We start from the raw sequence: 20,719 nt of genomic DNA on the forward strand, positions 1-20,719 counted from the left end.
CTATGGGATGTGATGTTGTCATGGGCATCATACAGCTGATTTATGGAGAAGTCCATGAATATATCCAACTCCAGAGAAAATGTGTAGATGATTTAAAACCACCATGACAAGTCATAAAATGTAACCCTGCAGGATTTAAAAGGCACACAGAGGTAAAATGGCACGCTGATCTGATCCCAGCATGATAAATGCATGGTTAAGCTTGTCGGATCTTATTGTATTACTTAAATGGTTTCAGTGAACACTTTGTGTAATTCCTAATAAGTCTTGAGATATTCTGTAATTATAACAAATTTTTCACTGACAATCGATTTTACAGGCTTCAGGGTTCCTTTGCTTGAGCTCTGTCAGCTGGTTTATACAGTGCTGCACCAGCCTGTGTGTACAAGTAGGTGCAGTGAGATAAGACTGCAGAAATAGCATTATCTTTAAATGCATAGCTTCCAATGGTTATTTAATAATATATGAAATGTATAGTTCTAATTCTGTAGCAGCAGAGTTATACTTTAAGGGATTTTACAAGATACAATCGATTCATTCTATAGTTATGCAACTTTCTAATAACTTCATTTAGATTCTTTACCATATCAATCCCTTTCCTCAGATTGAGACTGTTAAAGGGGTGCTCCAGCGCGGGGGCACTTTTTTGGGGGGACCGGGGAGGAGGTGGCTGAAATAAAAGACGTCCACTTACCTCCCCGGTTCCAGCGGCGGGTCCCGCATCACGGCGCTCCTGTCCCCGGTTCCCGTCCGCTTCCGGGTGTCTGACGCCGCCCGAGACGCTACGTCTCAGGGCCTCTCAGCCACTCAGTGAAGGAGGCGGGATCCGAGCGGACTTCAAACGGATCCCACCTCCTTCACTGAGTGGCTGAGCGGACCTGAGACGGCACGTCTCGGGCCCGCGTCAGACACCCGAAAGCGGCTGGGAACCGGGCACCGGAGCGCAGAGATGCGGGACCCGCCGCTGGAATCGGGGAGGTAAGTGGACGTCTTTTATTTCAGCCACCTCCTCCCCGGTCCCCCAAAAAAAGTGCCCCCACGCTGGAGCGCCCCTTTAAGGATGCAGGTAAAATGCTGTTATATTTTAAGTCTTGTATACTCTCTTAAACATTAATTATATTTGCTATTTGCAAATCTGACACTTATTGCTGCATTGAAGGAATACTACTCTAATTAACATTCTGTATGGTGTCCATGCTAGCATCACTGCTGGGGACAATGATTGGCTATGGTGATCACATGGTTATACGTAATGAGATCATATGAATTTAATGTGTAGGTACCACCCTAATGCCTTTGGACAATATTACAAGGAGTAGAGAAGAACTGGCTAACCGCGAGTGAGTTTTGCTAAGTGGTTACTGGTTTATTGTCCATATCACAGACTTACATGACTATTCATATAAGCTGTTGGCCATGTTAACATTTTGGGGGTGATGCACTTCCTTACACTCAATGCTTGCATCTGTGAAGAGAAGCATACACCTTGCTCAGCAGTAGTCATTAGCATGCCACACTCACCAGGTTTCAAATACTGGTATCAGTCTGAGGAAGGGCAGTATGCCCGAAACATTAACATAGCTCTATGAATTATATGCTTGTCAGTGTAAGCTTGGAATATGGACAAGAAACCGTAAACCACTGCCCGAAACGTTAACATAGCTTTATGAATTATATGCACATCAGCGTAAGCTTGGAACATGGACAAGAAACAGTAAACCTCTAAGCAAAACTCTTGGTGTTATGGATATACTTATGTGACCTCATTGTCACAGAAAGGTAAATCAGAAGTGTTTTGAACTGCTGGAGTGTTGGTACTGAAGAGATGATTGGATAGGTGAGTAATTTTTGTTTGTTTTTTATTGAGTTGCATTTTAAAAGATTGTCTACTCATAAATTTCTTAAACTCTACCCTTTGAAGCATTAATGTCAGTTGTTATAACTCTTGCTGTTTCATCACATATGTCAAAAGTTACCAATTGCAGTGGATCTCACTACTGGGACATGCTGTGATCCCAAGATATAGCTAGGGCAGTGTGCTCCACTCCCCAACTGGCCCAAGATTTCACTCTTTCACTTCCACTACAGTGAACCCCTCCCAGCTGTCTCTCACTCATAATCGCAGCAGAGACCTGCTGTGATCAGTAACTTTTGACACGTCGTATCTTTTGACGCTTCGTATCAAAAGTTATAAATAACAGTAACACTTTAAATGGGTTTTCTGATTATTATTAATTGTCCCCAATCTACAGGATACTGGATAGGACAAAACATAAGAGCAAGGCCACGGCTCTAGAGATTTCTGGGGTTCCTTTAAGAAAGCAGATGTATAGAAGTCTCAAAACATGGCAGAACTAAAGTAAAGTTACATGAGATTTAACTACATAAGTGCTATAGCTCTTAAAGAGGTTGTGCAGGAAAAAATTACACTTCCACAGGATAGGGGGAAAATAGGAGGTCACGGGGGTCCGACCTCTGCACCCCCTGCCAATCTCTGTATCGGGCCCTGCAGGCTCTGTTATGAATAGAGCCACAGGTCTGGCACGCGACCCGTGGCTCTGTTCATTTCTATGGAGTCGACAGAAAGAACCTAATACAGCGCACTTCCGGCATACTCTGCTCTTTACATTGCTACATATAAATGAATAGAGCTGCGGGTCGCGTGCCGGACCCACAGCTCTATTCATAACAGAGCTGGTAGGGCCTAATACGAAGATCAGCTGTGTACAGAGGTTGAACCCCCCAAGACCTCTAACTTTTCATCTATCCTGTGGAACGGTGAAGAGTAATTTTTTCCTGGACAACTTCTATAATAGCCATAGAAGTCCCTGCAGTAGCTAGATGATCGATAAAATAAGGACCAGCCAATGGTTGCATATTCTTCTTCCAATAATCATTAGAGAGCAATAAGAGTATTCTTACGTCTGTATATTTATGGTTTGTTTTTACTTCTACATGTGTCTTGTAAAACATTTCATTACAGTTAAGTCTAAAAACTTTTTTCATGGACTGCTCCTGTTTTTCACATGACATATTCCGGTCTGAGATTATATCTGTGTGAATACAAACTGAATGAAATCTGCTTTTACAGCAATTTTACAAACTAATTTGTTAGTGTACAGTAAGTGGATCATCCTTCTGGTTGTCAATGACTGAGCTTCTAAATTTCCTGCCTGCACTGAGGTTTACATTACTTTTTAATATCTGCCTGTTCGTAACTCATAGCCATTTCCACTGGTTTTTAATCGTCTGCCGTGGGAGATGTATCAGTTCCATTACAGACAGAGAATGTGGTGTCCTGCCTTATCTTGATTGATGTAGGTGTGTGTGTATTTGACCTCTTATTGAGGAGCGTGCAGGATGAAGGTTTGCTCAAAAGCTTCCTTTTCCTGTATATTAGAAGAACTTGGCCAGACAATGTCATCTGCACAGATCTCATAAAATGACCGTTCTGTTCTTTTGATCCTGGGCCTCATTTTCCATGTAGCACATGTCCAGGTTTTCCTGTTTCCTTGTTTTTTTTAACTCTCTCCTGTATATATGTGTAAGTGAGGGAATATATGAGTGACACACACAGGAAGCTTTGTGAAAAGTTTCACGTCTGGCTTTTGACCCTGCATATTTCCGAAAGAATAGAGAAGCGTTGATTCTTTTTATGATGCTGCTAAAACATAATCACCCTGAATGAGTGTGCAAATTATTTAATCCATACAGTGAAGGGGCTGTTAATGTGTGCGAAGCTGCTCCAATGTGAGTGGTCCCCTACACATCTGTGTCGCTGGTGCCGAAAGTAATGACAGGCAGCCGTGATCACACAGCTGCCTATCATTAATCCCTTAAACGCTGCAATGCATAGAAATTGCAGCATTTGAGGAAGTCAGTGACAGAATAAGAATATGCAAAAGACATTTTTTTGAAGCCAAAGCCAGGGATAGACTTTAAACAGGGGACAGGTCATAAAGAAAGATTTCATAAGATTTAACCTCCTCTCAAATTCATTGCTGGCTTTGGCTTCAAAAATCTGTCAGATAAATCTGTGTATAAATGCAGCGTAAGATTCTTGACGACAAAGTAATCTTACAATATGACTATTCTTTTTCTCCAAAGGTAGTTTGTGGTTTTCACAGAGGTCAGGGTATCATATTGCTCTCCTTTTGCAGTTCTCGCAGCAATGAGCGTGAACAACAATTCCACAACAATTTGCCTAGATGTTGGAAGAGTTACCATCATTTCCTTATCAGTTACTAGATCATTGAAAGTAGATGAAAATTGGTTCATTCAATGTCAAGGAAAGAATAGGGGCAAGAAGGTCTCAAAAGATACCATCATTAGATGGATTAAACTTACAAAGTCAGCACATGGTCAAGTATTCATTTGTGAAGCACTACCGGTTGGATGTTTTGGCAAATCATCACTGCAAGCTGTTATCCCTCCCTGAGACTCCTAATTATGTAGGTCGCCAATCATGGTACTGTCATGAAGGAGGATGCTGTGGAAATACAAAATAATACTGATAATCCACTTTCCATAAATCTTTAATGACAGCACCACCTTAATTCCTACCCTATCAAACTACTGGTTATGGGTTTGTAAAAACATGGGTGCTCCTCTACCTTTAAAATTGAATTTACTTTGGGTGTGCATAAGTAGGGGCCTTTTAAACTTGTCTGTGTCCTGTCCCTACAGAGATGAACAGAGTATCCTCTAATCATTTAGTATTTTTTTACAGCTCCAGGGCATCCTTCCTATAAACTGGTGTCCAGAACTGAACAGCACATTCCAGAGGAGGCCCCACCATTTTTTTTTTTTTTTTTTTTTTTTTTTTTATAAATGGGTAGTAATATGTCCTTGTCTCGCGAGACCTTGCCTCTCACTGTATAAAATGGGATTACCCCTTAAACTTATGGCAGCTGGCTGTATAGATAATCATATTCTTATCAAGCATGCAGATCTGTGGATTTGTTGAGAGGGTATTTCAAGATTAATCAATTGCTTTTCAAGCTTTTGTTGTCATAGCTTAATAATTGTAATTACTTGCTCATTTTTAACACAAGTTCCTGGCTGACAATTTCACACATTAACATGTTAATGATTATATAAGAACTAAGTAGCTGGAGTTAATTATTCACTTTGGTGAGGAAACTGTTTCTTACAATGTATGGCGTACATGTCACTCTTCAATAAAAGAGTCACAGAAAGTTTGTCTGCCATTTATCTCTGTACTCTGACTTTTTATTAACCTACTGATCAAATGCAAATTTTGATTTAATCTAAGCTAGGTAATACAACTAAAAAAGTGGAGAAAAGTGCTATTTGCTTATTTTAATAACATTTTGTTAGGCTGTCAGGTTATATGTAAAGCCAGTCATTTCATTAAAACCCTTTGTAAAACAAAGCTGACTTCTCTAACTTGTGGCAAGGTAATAACATTTGATTCTATCACTAGGAAACCCTTGTCTGCCATATTTGGAACCCATTCAAGCAAACCTAAGGACATCCCCTCTGTTCTGCCCATATGCTCTTTATTTGACAACCCTTCAAAGTAGCATTTAAAGGAAACAATCATCTAACCTGCTTTTATGTCCCTATGGGGCACGGGGTTCACCATTTTCAGGATATAAACAGTTTATTAAATATGGTAAAGAGGTGTTTTGGTTCACTGGAGGCAGGGCTACCACCTGATCAGCCCCCGTCGGCCTGTCCTCTTAACTAATTTTAGCATTGCGGGGCAAAGCACAGCCAAAAAAGTTCAATGGGAAGAAAGGCTTGCCAGGGAGAATCCGGTGACCTGAGGGTGGTAGCCCTGCCTCCAGTGTACAGAAACGCCTCAATAGCATATTATAGAAACTGCAACGATCCCAAAAGCGGCAATGAAGATCAAGAAACTTACCTTCATCCTCAGCGCCCTGTGCCCCATAGGGACATATCAGCTGGGTAGATGGTTTTAACCTACTAATAATGCTTCACTGTCTGTTCACATCTGCAATGGGGACATTGTTAGGTTGGGCAGCACTGATTTATGGCTTCAGTTACTGTCTTTTGTAATAACTTTTGAGATGTCATAAAATATTTGAAAAGTTACTGATTGCACCAGGTCTCAATCCTGGGACCCTCTATGATACGAATATACAGGTGGGGAGAGTGTGTGTCATGGCATGTCTCTCACTGGCTAGCAATCAAATCTGACAAGTTCACTTCATAGCCTTTAATTCCGTAAACAAGCCAGATTTTATTGGCAGCCCTGGAGCCATGCATGCTGCTGTGCACTCTCCCCAGTTGTATCTTGGGATCGCAGTGGGTATCAGGAGTGAGCTCCTTTGCCAATAGTTTCCATGCTATTTAGAAAACTTGATTAAATCCGCATACCTCCCAACTTTTTTGACGCCCAATGAGGGACACTTGTGGTTCACGCTAGGAAAATTCTTCAGACATTTCCATACTTTTCAATTAAAGGATGAATTCACACATTCAGGATCTGTGTTTCAGTAACTGTCCACTTTTACAAAGACTTAGGCTGGGTTTACATATATAAGTTTGCATCAGTTGCATTTTTTTTCTAAAAACTGACCACAACTGATGCCACAACTAATGCCAAAAATGCATCAGTTGTGATCAGTTTTTCTATCCTTCTTTTCATTAAAAACCATCAGTTTCCATCAGTTGCCATCAGTTACCACAAGTTGCTCTCATCAGTTGACATTTTTTTCCCCAGTATGTTTTCCTGTCATTCTCAATGGGATTTGCGGAGGAGCGCAAAGGGGGGGGGGGGCTATATACGAATTGGGGCAGCTCACAGGGGGCTATATACTACATAGGGAGAGCACACAGGGGGGCTATATACTAATTGGGGCAGCTCACAGGGGGCTATATACTACAAGGTGAGAGCGCACATGGGGGGGGCTATATACTACTGGGGGAGAGCACACAGCGGGGCTATATAGTACTGGGAGAGAGCGCACAGGAGGGCTAAATACTACTGGAGGAGCAACAGGGGGGGCTATATACTACTGGGAAAGCAACAGGGGGGCTATAGGGGAGGGGGAGAGCACACAGGGGGAGAGATATGTACTGTGCTACTCTGAACTGATGCTGAACGCCGGATGCCAAAGCCGAACGGCATGCGTCCTCCCCGGCGAGGCATCCGGCGCTCTATTTTTTTGAATGAGTGTGGCGCCGCATCACCGGAGCGGCGGTGCATTAGGACGCTGCAAGACACGTCCTGAGGCACCGTTGGTCCAGCGATGCGGCGACCACTAGTTCACCACCGCATATTTTGAACTGTCCCATTCAAAAGAATGGGATCAGTTCAGTGATATGTTTCCGTCTGGCGCTTTTCTCCTGCGCCAGAGGGAAATGCCGACGCATATATGTAAACCCGACCTTACTGATTCAAATAGGTGACACAGACACACAATGTCTTACTTTATTTTTTTGTGGCACAGATCATGTCCCAAAAACGGACCCGTAACACCTACAGATGTGTGTATGAAGCCATGGAACTCATTGAGTCTGCATGTGTAACAGGGGCCATAATGTCACATGATTCATCTGGATATAACAATTTTTAGGACCCAACTTTCACCACATGATGCAATAATACGCAAGTTTGGGTCTATTATACAGTAAGAAACCAGACACTTTCTAGAGCAACATTGAATTAGTGAAAATCTCATTCCGAGGTCAAAAAGAGGGAAATGTAAGGGGCAAGGAGAGACAAAGGGACATGGGTCAAAAGTAAGGACTGTCCCACCAAAAGAGGGACACTTGGGAGGTATGCATCATGTATCACTTGATATGTCAGGGTCTAAGTGTTTAGACCTCACAGCTTACTGCTCTTCTCCTTTTCGCAGCAGGATGGATTATATAGTATGGCCTTGTGCACAAAGAGGAAAATCACAAGAAAAGTTTCCTATTCAAATTTTTGTCTAGAAATACATTTCTGCCTAAAGATGAAATGAGGCAGAAAAGATGAAGAAATGGCAGATAATTAGTGTGGGATGTAGCACAGAATTTGTCATAGAATGTGGCAAATTTGGAGAGGTAATACAAAAACCCATTGTCCTCAATTGTTTTCCAGCTGAAGAATTAACATATAATTTCTTTCAATGGAAACAGTTACTTGGCAGGGTGGTGGTGCAAAAAGCTGTTTCAGTAATACACACTGCTGGCAAATAACTTTTGAGTCAAGGTTTCTATTATACAACTGTAAAAAAAAACTTTACCAAACACTTCTTATGCAACAATCATACCGTCTTGTAAGAAGCCAGGAAAAGATCTAAGAAGTATTAAGTATAGCTTGTCACTGTGCCTTTAAGAACTGCTATTAGCAGAAAAACTAGAGTTGGTATCTAAGTCACTTGGGTATGGGTATAGCACGGTTGCTATAGGTTATGGCTGTTCCTTTAGGGAACTTAAATTCAACTCTGCGTAAGAGGATTTCCAGACTGGCTTACTGTGGTTAACTGTAAACATTCATACTGACAGAAGAAATCTTCAAATCTGTCACATGATACCCAGAGGAACACATGCAGGAGCACAATCACAGGTGTGACAGGCAGGCTGTACTGATTCCGACCAAGAAAAAGACCGATCAATTCCAAGAGGCCCTTGAGCAGGAATATATCCAACCTTGGGTTAGAAGAAGGTTGTATAAATTTTACACTATCCTTTCAGCTTGTACTGACAGCAGTGATTTGCATGCAGTAGCTTTGGCAAAATGATGGAGTCAAAGGGCCAAAGGGGCAGAATTTCTATCTGTTTGTAGCGTGTCCGCCTTACAGGCACTTAAGGACTTGGTTGGCAGTTTCAGGGGCCTTCTAGATAAATTCTTCTCCATTGTCTTGACTTTTCCACAATCTTAATGTAGGGTTGATCCCAGAGGCAGCACAACAGGGGCAGATTCTGGAACTAACTTTGTTTTTGCTATTCTCCCTCTTTTCTGTGCTAATATTATACACATGATATTTAAAATGACACAAACTAGCTGACTGACTCGACTGACTAGCAGACTTAGATTCCTTTAGGTCCACCTATTCCAGGTTAACAAGGGGCTGGACTAGAAGTGTTACCAAAGCATCTTACTTTCATATAGAAATGTTCATTCTTGCACTGACAATATGGCCTCTTGCAATATTTGGCAGTGTGACATAGTAGTACATAAAGGAAACATGGGGCTATGGGTTATCCAACATTCATTGCAATCCATAGGGGTTAGATTCTAAGCAGATTCCATGGCAGAATATGGATTAAAATGATCATGAAGTCTGTCTAAAATCCTTGGTGTGAACAAGTCTATAGAGCCCACCTCTCTCTGCACCCAAAATCTGACTGATCAAAGCTTTTGATATATTTCTATGACATGTCAAAAGTTTTCTTAAGTAACAGGAATATTTTCAAAGTTTAACACATGTTATAGTTCTACATAACATTGCCCCTGTAGCTCAGAATGCAGGCCTTCATTTAAAACCCTATCCAGCTCGCAGCCATAAATCAATGTTCTTTTACCCAAGAGACCAATTACTGACCAACAACAACAACAGAGCATGCATGATGTGTGTGGAAAATGCAAAATTATTTAATATTCACAAATTGTGATCGATACAAGAGTGTATATACCAGCCTCTTTAGCTCTTACACAGCCCTTGCTCGGTAGCTATCCACTTTACCATATTTTTTTTTTAATAAGAACAAGCTTGACATGTCAAAAACTTCTGAAGGTCAGGCATGAACGGAAGTTTTCAGGAGTGATATACCTTCCGTTAACCATACTGTATCTGAGTAATGTGCAATTACAGAATATTGTGCCCACACAGAAAGACACAGCACAGTGTGAAATTGGTATTGCAGAGGGCAAGAAGAATGATTGAAGGTTTAAAATATGATGGGAGATTAGCCAGTCCTGACATCTATAGTTTGGGAGAGGAGGTGGAAAAGATGACCTCCCATAGATACCCACTGTGCCGTTGAAGAAAGCCTCATATGATTTGTGCAAGCAGTTTGAAAATAATAACTAACTTGAAAACAAGAGGTCATGTACTGTAGTAGGGCAGTAGAATACATTATAACCAGTTTTGACAGCATTCTGTTGTGGAATGAGAAGTTGAGCTATGTAAAATTACCAAAAGCTGGGACAGCTTCATCTGTCATTAGCAGGAGGAAATGGACACGCATTTAATGAGGAAGAAGCTGAGAAGCTGTATGGACCTAGTGGAAAAAGAAGCTGCATTTGATGCTGTTATAAGACACACACTTTATATTGACTGTTTCATTGCAATAAGATTTCTGCTCTGTTGCATATGATTTTAGTTGTGCCATGTGTTAATAATAATGCAAACAAGCAAGTGCACTCATCTTTTGTAATGAAAGGTTTTATAACTTTCTTATATAGTTTAAATTTACGTTTTCTAACAAACCTGTTTGATAATGAAAAACATTCCTGTTTATATTCAGAAGCTGAAAACTTGGCCTAGTGCCTATTTTTTTTTTTTTATAAATTGTTTATTTTTCGTTTTTAAACAGTGTTAATACATTATATAATCAAAATGAAACACAAGTATTAGAATAGACCAGTTAGTTGACAATGACCATCGTCTCAGTAAATAAGCAACAAAAATGTTATCTACATGGCAGTCCACGAGTGAAAAACAATATGGCCGAAGTGCCATTAGAAAGACCGTGAGACTAAAAAATAACTAACTGGTCCAGAAAACATCTCGCAACACCTGCCATTAATAAAGATAGTCATCTCTTAACAAAATTCCGAACTATAGGATCGATAAACACTAAGTACATTAAAGAAAGACGGGGGAGACACAGACAACACAGACACATTAGGGAGTCAGGGAAACAGTGGAGGCCAGAGTCCTGGGGGATGCATGAAATTACTCATAATACGCGTCCCACAGCGCCCAAGTCTGCTTGAACTTATCGACACAGTTATCATTGGAAGCAGTCAGGTATTCATTTCTTCGGACATCTTGTATCCTGTTAATCAGCTCTATGGCCGATGGAATAAGCGACTGCTTCCAATATTTGGCTAATAAACATTTTGCTGCTGTTAGAAGGTGTAGGAGCAACCTAGCCGACCGTTTGCGTAGGGACTTGGGTGGTACGTTCAAGATATATGTCAGGGGGTCTAATGGTATCTCCTGGTGGAACACCGATGCCAATATCCCTCGTATGCCCATCCAATAAGGCTTTAGGAAGGGACAATCCCAGAATATATGTGGGAGGGTGCCTTCTCCCGCACAACACCTCCAGCAAGTAGAGGGAGTGGTGGGAAACATGCGGTGTAGAAGGTCTGGGGTGTGATACCAATGAAATAGTATTTTGTATTGATTCTCCCTGTAAGCTATACACGAGGAAGATCTAGCTGCTTGTGACCATATAATTTGCCATAGGCTTAAAGGAATGGGCCTACCTAGATATTGTTCCCATTTGTGCATGTAAGGATGGGTCCACCCAGAGTCGTCTACAGGGGAGTTGAGAATTGAGTAGATCGAGGATATCAACCCTCTGGTGGCTGCTGAGTTTTTACATAAAAGCTCGAACATGGTAGGTTTAGGGAATGGCTGGTGACTGGTGATAACAGATGCAAAATGAGAAAGGTGCTCATGAAAAGCAACTGCACTGGGGGGTAGGTTGAACTTATCTCTTAGATCTGCGAATGGTAGTACCCGTCTGGTGAATGGACAGACCACATCTGCAAATTGGAAGAGACCGGCGGTTTGCCAAGGCCACATAGTCGCATGGTTGTAACTCCCTTGTAGTAAATTAGTGTATAGGAAGGGTGTAAGCAAGGAGGGAGTAGACTTTAGAGAGAATTTGCCAGCAGCAGTCAACCAAATCTCCCTTGTGTGTCGCATAGGGCCCAACAGCCAGTCTATGGTACCAGGGTATTCGGGGGACCATATTAGTTCGCTAGGGTGTATGGGCGCCATCCAGAGTTTCTCAATTTCGGTCCATTTATTATAGGCCTGGCGAGAGGTCCATGATGCTATCCTCCGTAAGTGGACAGCGAGGTAATATTTATATACATCAGGGAAGGCTAGTCCACCATAGGCCTTGCCAGCTCATAGGACAGACCTCGAGACACGGTGGCGCCCCTTATTCCAGACAAATTGTAAAAGAGAACCCTGGAACCTCCGAAGGGCCAGTCTAGGCACCGCGACTGGGAGGGTCTCCAGCAGATATAGGAGACGGGGAAGAATATTCATTTTTCTACGTTAATTTTCCCTATGAGGGAAAGAGGGAGGGATGACCATTTGGATAACTGGGAGGCAATTTCTCGAAAGAACTGGGGAAAATTCTGCTTATATAGGGAACTGTATGAGGGAGTTATGTTTACACCCAGGTAGTGGAGGCCATTAGCAACCCATTTATATGGATAAGATGATTGAAGTGACGCCATCACAGCGGAAGAGAGGCGGACGGACATGGCTTCAGTTTTATGAGAATTAATTTTAAATCCAGAGAGAGTTCCATATTCAAATATCAGGGAGTGAAGGTTAGGGAGAGATACCAAGGGATTAGTAAGGGTAAGTAGGATGTCATCAGCAAAAAGAGACAGTTTAAATTCTCTGTCCCTAACTATCACTCCCCGGACGTCAGGTGAAAGACGTATCTTAGCGGCCAGGGGTTCAATGCTGAGGATGAACAAAAGCGGAGACAAGGGGCACCCCTACCTAGTTCCATTTCGTATACGGATCAACCCTGAGGTAGCATTCGGCAAACGTACTCGCGCAGAAGGGGCGGAATATAGGGCCCTAACTGTCTGCAGAAAAGGCCCCGAAATACCATAAGCTTCTAAAGAAGCAAATAAAAAGGGCCAGCCAAGCCTATCAAAGGCCTTTTCTGCATCCAGGCTTAGGAGTAATCCTTGTGAGTCAGTCCTATTAAGGATGTCAACAAGGTCGACTGTGCGCCGAGTATTATCCCCTGCCTGACGATTTGGTACAAAGCCGACCTGGTCAGCGTGAATAAGGGTTGGCAGGAGTGCTCCCAGTCTGGTCGCCAGTATTCTAGTGAATAATTTGAAATCTGTGTTTAACAGTGAAATCGGCCTATAACTAGCAGGGTCGGACGGATCCTTCCCTGGTTTAGGTATCACTGTAATAAAGGAGTCTAGCATTGAAGGCGGTATGGGGTCCCCGTCTCCCAGAAAAGAGTTAAAGAGGGAAGATAAGTGAGGTAGCAAGATTCCAGAGAAAGTTTTATAATAGATATACGTCCGCTATCTCCTCTGCTGCGATGGGCTCATTAAGTGTAGCCAGGTCATTAGGGGAGAGTTTGGGTAAGCGACAGTCCGCTAAATAGGACTGTAGGACGTGTTCCCTCTCTAGTGGGTCAGTGGGGAGCGTGTCAGGGAGGGAGTAAAGGGAAGCATAATAATCAGAGAAAGCTGAGGCTATACGGGCGGGGTCATAATGTAAATTGCCCAGTCTATCTTTTATCATAAATGGAGACTGCTGGACTGCACGATCTTTCAATTGAGAGGCCAACAAGGTATGAGCCTTATTAGCTTTATCATAGTACTTGTGTTTAGTGTATGATAGTAAGCGAGTCGCCCTAGATATAGCCTCATCTTTCAGGGAGTTACGGGTAGCTACAATTTCCCTAAGAAGCGGAATAGTGGGGTGTCGGGCCATAAGGGCTTCTTTCTGTCTCAGTTGCAACGTGAGGGTGGCAACTCGGGCCTGAGTGTCTTTTTTGAGTCGAGAGGAAAGAGCAATACAGTTCCCACGGAAAACCGCTTTATGTGCTTCCCATAAGGTAGCAGTGGCAGTGACACTACCCGTATTCAGTTGGAAATATTCCCGTAAACCGGCCGCCAGTGCATCTCTATGGGGAAGGTGCTTGAGGAGTGTGTCATTTAGGCGCCAATGGCAGACCCTGTGGTTATGGGGGGACAGTAATACGTCCAGGGATACTGGTGCGTGATCCGAGTGGAGTGGAGTGGATCTCTGATCGCACGGTGGAACGTAGGCCAAGCACATTCCCCAAGAAAAGATCTATACGGGTATGTGTGGAGTGTGGGTGAGAGTAGAAGGTATATGTTTTCTCCATAGGATGGCACGTGCGCCATAAGTCGAAAAGACGGTGTTGTCTAATAAGCCTTCGAAAGGCTGAGGAAAGCTGAGCCAAATTTCTAGAGGGCGGGCGACCTGCTACGGTATGCCTATCCCATGTTTCTGAGGGCTACAAGTTAAAGTCTCCGCCCATCAGTATCAGGGACGGGGGGAGGCGGGAAAGTTTAGCAAGGACCTTTCTGAGGAGGTGCAGCTTTTCATTGGGAGAGTATATATTACAAAGGATAACCCGAATCCCCTGCAGTCTACCCGACAGGATAATGTAGCGCCCCTGGGTATCAATTTCACTAGAGTCGACCTGAAGTGGACAAGAAGCTCCCACCATTATGGCAACACCCGCCCTCTTTTTATCCCTCGGAGCTGAATACACGGTGGGGAACTTACGGAATGCGAACTTGAAAGAGCCCGATCCATCATGATGCGTTTCTTGTATGAATGCTATATCTGTGTGCAGCCGAGTCAGCTCACGCAATAGAAGCCTCCTCTTAAGATCCGAATTCAGACCTTTCACATTGAGGCTAACTAATCGCACCATGATGGGTCAGGTAGATGAGCCAGACAACATAAATATACCTGAAATCTGCTACGCAGAAATGAAGTATGGGAGGACAGGAGTCCCAGCGAGCTCCCATCCATCGTGAGTAACAGCAAGGGGCAGTGAGGAGTGGGAGGCCGACTAGGTTGCAGGCAGCATCAGGGCACCAGGACAAATATGGTCTAAGTATCTGCGAGTAATAACAAAACATTAGGAGGGGAGACAACAAGTAAAGACAAGACAAAACATCTACAAGAGACAGAACAACAACTATAACAAGGCATTTACATATGTTATACCAGGGGAGGTACCCGCCCGCCCCTAGTGACTGCTGAGGTCGGTCAATTGAAGGGAATACACATCCACAGGCGGTCACACCGTGTGCAACCACCAAAAGGAGGAATCGAGATAACAACAGCAGAAAAAAGGGGAAAGTGCCAGAGGTAGAGAGAGCAGTACTAGAACTTGCACGAAGAAGGGTTTAGAAAACACTACAAACCAAACACAGGTTAGTGAGTAACTAAGGAAAACCATCAGTAGCAATACACAGCTTCAAAGTCCAAGGAATGTCGCGGTGTTATGTAGCTTGAGCCAAACCTACTACAGGGGTCAGTAGGGAATACAAAAAGGGGGTCCCAGTCTACACATCTCGAACACGACGGTTGCCGCCAGGAGATCTACGGTGGGCAGGTGAGGACCCTTGAGCTGGGCGTTTTCTGCGTGGCAGAACCTGGGTCCACGCCGGAGGAGGTGGTGGTGGTGGGGGAGTCAGCTCCCAAGGTTGAAGCCGTGGAGTGTCAATGCCTAAGGTTTCGCAGAACATATGCAGGTCATCTGTAACCCGCATAGTGGCAGATTTTCCATCTCTCCGTGCAGTAAGACTAAATGGGAAGCCCCACCTATAAGGTATATTCTGTTCACGGAGAATCTGTAGGAGAGGATGCAGTTTTCTCCGCTTTTGTAGCGTCACCCATGAGAGATCGGGCAGAATCTGTAGGGGTGCCCCATCAAAGTCAATGTCTCGCTTAGCACGAGCTTTAGCCATGATGGACTCTTTCAGGGTGTAGTCCGTGACACAACAAATTATGTCTCTTGGCAGGGCAGAGGCTTCTCTGGGGCGCAGCGCCCTGTGGGCTCTGTCTAATTTAACTTTGTGGCCCTGTGGGGCATCTAGAATCTGATTAAAGATAGCTTCCACCGTATCATGCAGGTCAGTGTCACGGGTAGCTTCCGGGAGCCCCTTTATCTGGATATTATGCCTGCGGCCCCAGTTGTCAATGTCCTCTAGGTGCCGTCCTCTATGGCCAAGTGCTGTGTAGAAATGGTAGAATGCAGTTCCTGTATATATGAACGGGTATAGTCATGGTCATCTTCTACAGTCTCTATGCGAGTTTGCATGGACCTTAGTTCCTGGCGCATTGTGGCTATTTCAGATTTACAGGCCTCTCGGACCTCTGAGATAAGGGATTTAAAGTCCTCTTTGGTGGGGATGTTTTGGAGAAGGCGAGACCATCTATCATCTCCGACATTGTCCCCCTCAGACATGGTTGATTGGGATGACCACCAGTCCCCTGGGTCATCCCCAGTATGTCCCCTATCAGCAGCCTGGCGATGCTGGGCCTGTTCGTGCATGGGCGGGCCACGAGAAAGGCCGGCAGACTTATCTGAGCGAGAGGGCCCTTTGAATGTACTCACTCTTTGTGGCTTCGGCTGTGGAGGGTCTGTGTACTCAGCGCTCATGGAGCGTGCCGACTGGTCCGTCTCCTGTGCCGTTGTGTGGGCTGACGGTGAACCTTCCCCTTCACACACGCCGCCGTCTTCCCCCTCAGCCTGGTGGCTCGGTCGGAACGGAGTGGCAGCCGGCCGTAGTGTACTCGTCAGAGCAGCAGGCGGGGGGTCCGGGGAGATGCTGGGAGTGTACCTCGGAGGAGCGGGGCTTGCACGGGAGAAAGGTGCAGCGCCTCCACGAGTGGGGATCCCGGGTCCGACGCTCTGTGCGTCCGCCTCGTGGATGCCGGCGCCATGTTGGCTTCTTCCCGCTGTGACGCCACACTCAGGAACGAGTCCAGGGGACCGGTCAGCGGGACATTCGGTGGTCCAGCCTTGACGGAGGACTTCTGGGACTTCTTTAGACCCATGTCAGGTAGGTTCGGCGTTGGTTAGTCGTGCAAAAACCGCAGTTTTGTGGCAGCAAGGAGCGGAGCTCAGGATCAAGCGGCTGCTCCCATCGGCTTCCGGTCACGCCCCCGCGGCCTAGTGCTTATTTTAATGGGCCTAGGACAAAGGTGGACTGGGAAACATTCGGTTGCCAGAGCACTGGATGGAAATGCCAGTTTTGCAGTAGGCAGGATAAAACACTTAAGATGACAGTAGTTTTTGGGAGCTAACAAGAGTAACATATACAGCCTCCAATCTTTCCAGTAAGGAATGCACAGACACACTTCCAGTTTTTATTCTGACCACTAACCCTAAAACTAAGCTGAGATTTCCTGTTTTGTACAGATCATTTTGCAGCAGTGTCCTCTATCATCACGGAAAGGTCTACAGTGAAAGGTATCTATATAGATAGAACACCATTTTACAATAGCTAAAGCTCAAAGCTCGGCTTCCCTGTAAAGGTGACAGCATGCTTAATAATACAGCAGGGCAGCATTCAAGATATAGGTCTGCAGTCTAAGGTCCATGTATATAGTCACATTGCCTCTGCCCTCCTCCCAGCCACTCACACTTTGCCATCCTGAATACTGGAAACTTTGGCTTTCTCAGCACTGGGCTTTGCATTAAAGGGGTACTCCGGGCTAGGGGGTATTTTTGAGGATCGACGGTGAGGGGGTGGAAATTAAAGCCGGAGGTCACTTACCTCCCGTCCCGCGGCCGCTTCCTGGTCAGAGCTGCCGCATGAGAGGTGATGTCTCAAGGCAGCTCTGCCATTCAGCGGCCAAGGTGGGCTTCAGTCAGCAGGGGACACCGGTGGCACCACATTGGGACATTGAGGGTACTTGGAGAGGTAAACATAACATGTTTACCAACATACCCTTTAATGCTATCCAAATCATAGGCAACATAAAACATTGACAGGACTATGGTCTATGATGCAGTAATCATAGATAAGAACTTGGGCCAGGAACAAGTTTGCAAGCTATCAGGACGGTCCCCAGCCCTGAATGACAGATCTCTCTCCATATGTGTACACTAGTAACTGGTTCCATTTAGGTACTAGAAATTGTTTAACCTAGTTGTTTAAACAGTATTTTTTGTCCTCTTAATGAACAAAGGAAATGCTGATGAGATTACAATTTCCACTGAGGATGCAGATCAGTAGAACAATATTATGACCAACCGCACACAGCACTAAACTATTATCCGATTAGTCATTTATCCTAATTCTGCTAGCATTTCCTGCCAGCTGTTGTCATGTAACAGCAGGAGAGGGAGCTGTCTGCTGAACTCAGGAGACAACCTTGATTTCCTTAATTACCAGTAACCATTGAAAGTGTCCTCTAATTAGAATATCATGCAAGGTGCATTTCCGTATGATCAACGTCAGTCCATCTGCTGCTGCATGTTTAACTATAAGTTAGTGGCATGTTATGGCTAGTACAAATGTAAGGAAGTGTAAATGCATATCTGTGGGAATTGCTTGCAAATATGTATCCTAATAGAGTCCATTTAATGGGGGTACTGCAGAATACAGACTTAGGCTTCGTGCACACGGAGCAAAATTGGTGGAATTCTGCGCCGCGGAATGCCGCTAGCCTCCCTGTCATATTGACAGTTTATGGGAGGCTCGTGCACCTCCTCTCTCCACGCCGAAGAATGAACATGTTTATTCTTCAGCGCGGGGAGAGGAGGCGCACGAGCCTTCAATAGACTGTCATTAGCGGCATTCTGCGACGGAGAATTCCGCCACTCTTGCTCCGTGTGCACGGTCTATTACCAAGCACCCGCTAGGGGTGAAGCACTAGAGGCAAGTGGCCCACCCCCCCCGCCAGTGGGTGGAAATCCCCGCCCCTCTATGATGCGGCTTCATTGATTCTAATTTTAATTAATAACAATGGCCATTGTTTTCAGTCTTCAATGATTCCCATTAAAGCCTATGGACACAACGGCCCTCAGTTCACACAGTGCATTGAATAACGGCCGCTATTTGTGGCAGTGTGTTTTCCCAAATTTATCACCTGTTCACATGTACATTTCATTGATGAAGACTCCTCTGCTTGGACCCACATGATCCCTGGTATCAGGCCACTACAGCACAATGCATATAACCATATACAGAGACCAGCTATCTCTTTAACAGGTATCTCCTAAGATGACTTATCGATGCATTATGACTGCTTCTGATCACCACATTGCATGGACCGTCTGGCTTGGTCAAGACATGGGATAAAGAGACACATGTAACAAGCTGAACTTATACTGTACATCAAACAGCTACTGCTTATTACACCATCTAATGTTTGCTTATGTTTTAAAATAGTCTATATTGACAAATGTATGATGGAAATTTGTAGAGTTGATTTTCTGCATATACCTGTTCCATAACAACATAAGTTGAAGTGGTGGTGGGAAAACTGCAAGGCTGTTGGAAAGTAGAATTGGCAATGAAAGGCAGTATTGTTTCTGTGACATTAACATGGGAAAGTTCACATGGCAAATTACCTGCTCTAACATTCAGGAAGGATGCCAGTAAGGACAGCAAATTGACTAATTTTATTAGAACAAGATAAATATATTTAACTAATTAATGGCCGGATATGTCTTCAGTGAGCCAAGGTTATTTCAGTACACTTAGCTTAGAAAAAAAAAAGTATACCTGTTTATACAGCACAATCAAAAATCCCTTAAATAAGGGTGGTCTTTACTGGGAATGCGTCTTCAGAAAAGACTTAGGGGCACATTTATCACCTGCACATTTTTTTTCCGTGCTGTGCAAAAACTCAAAGGCCTTGCTCAAAATTTATCATTAAGCACACGGGCCTTGATGAATCAGCCCTAGCGCAGTATCAAACTTCTCCAGCTGCCAGGAGTCAAATGTCGAATGTTGATCATCTGGTCTTTGTGGACCAGCTGTTGATCACATTGCGACTACTTTTGTGGGCTATATTCACACAACATGCTTTTTTGAAAAAAACTGCCATTGTTTTCAATTAAAACTACGGCCGTTCTTTTCATAATGAAATGGGTTGCATTGAAGTCAATGCAAACAACGTTTGCTGCGCACACAATGTATTAAACAACGTCCGTTGTTTGATACAGCCATCAAAATAATGAGCATGTTAATTATTTGTTGCCATTGTGAATTGGCTTCAGTGTAATTTTTACTGCAAACAACGGTTGTTTGATATTCAATACAACGGTCATTGTTTTGAGTGACAAATAATAGCCATTCTTTATACATTGTGTGAACACAGCCTTGGAGTGACCTGGTGTTCTCTAGCCGCAGAAGCCCATCTTCTGCATCCAGGAGCAAGATAAATGGTGATGATCTAGGGCAGGGGTGTCAAACTCAAATACACAGTTGGCCAAAATTAAAAAATTGGACAAAGTCGTGGGCCAATCTTGATATTTAACGAAAAGTGCATGTGGCGTTCCTGGCACTGCCTATCCTAAAGTAATTGTCCCCACATGGTAGTTACCCATTATATCCCTCAAGCAGTAGGTAATCCCATAATTGTACTCCATATAGTACCCAAATCCAGCCAATTAGACTCTTTTCCCTGGTGCTGTTGGACCCTATTACTTATTAGCATGTCTCTGGGGCATGTTTGGTGGCTTGGAATCTTTGACAGAAGAAGTCCGGCCAGGAACATAAAGCCCCTGCTCCCCTCTCAAACCAGGAAGCAGCCAGGGATCAACAGTATTTAGCCACCAGCACTAGAGCTGCGGAGTGTCTTGTTATTTTTTTCACCCCATCCCCACTTCCCCCAAATCGTCCTTGAATAATAATGATATGCAATTTCCAAACTCAGTAGTCAAAAAGGATGCTATTATTCAGGGGGGGAATGTCTCTTTATATTTTAATTGTAGTCAATGAAGTCAGTGTTGTCTGCAGCACAAAACTAATAACTGCCGTCAGAGTACTTAACCCCTAGAC

At 44.0% G+C, this 20,719-nt stretch overlaps 1 protein-coding gene across 6 annotated transcripts in view; it reads left to right on the forward strand.

Moving 5' to 3' along the window:
• The window catches only part of PARD3B (par-3 family cell polarity regulator beta), a 926,479-nt gene that overhangs the window by 261,606 nt on the left and 644,154 nt on the right, over positions 1-20,719 (forward strand). The window lies entirely within an intron of this gene.

The sequence above is a fragment of the Dendropsophus ebraccatus genome, chromosome 9, assembly GCF_027789765.1.
Source record: "Dendropsophus ebraccatus isolate aDenEbr1 chromosome 9, aDenEbr1.pat, whole genome shotgun sequence".
In the NCBI taxonomy this organism is placed as follows: domain Eukaryota; kingdom Metazoa; phylum Chordata; class Amphibia; order Anura; family Hylidae; genus Dendropsophus; species Dendropsophus ebraccatus.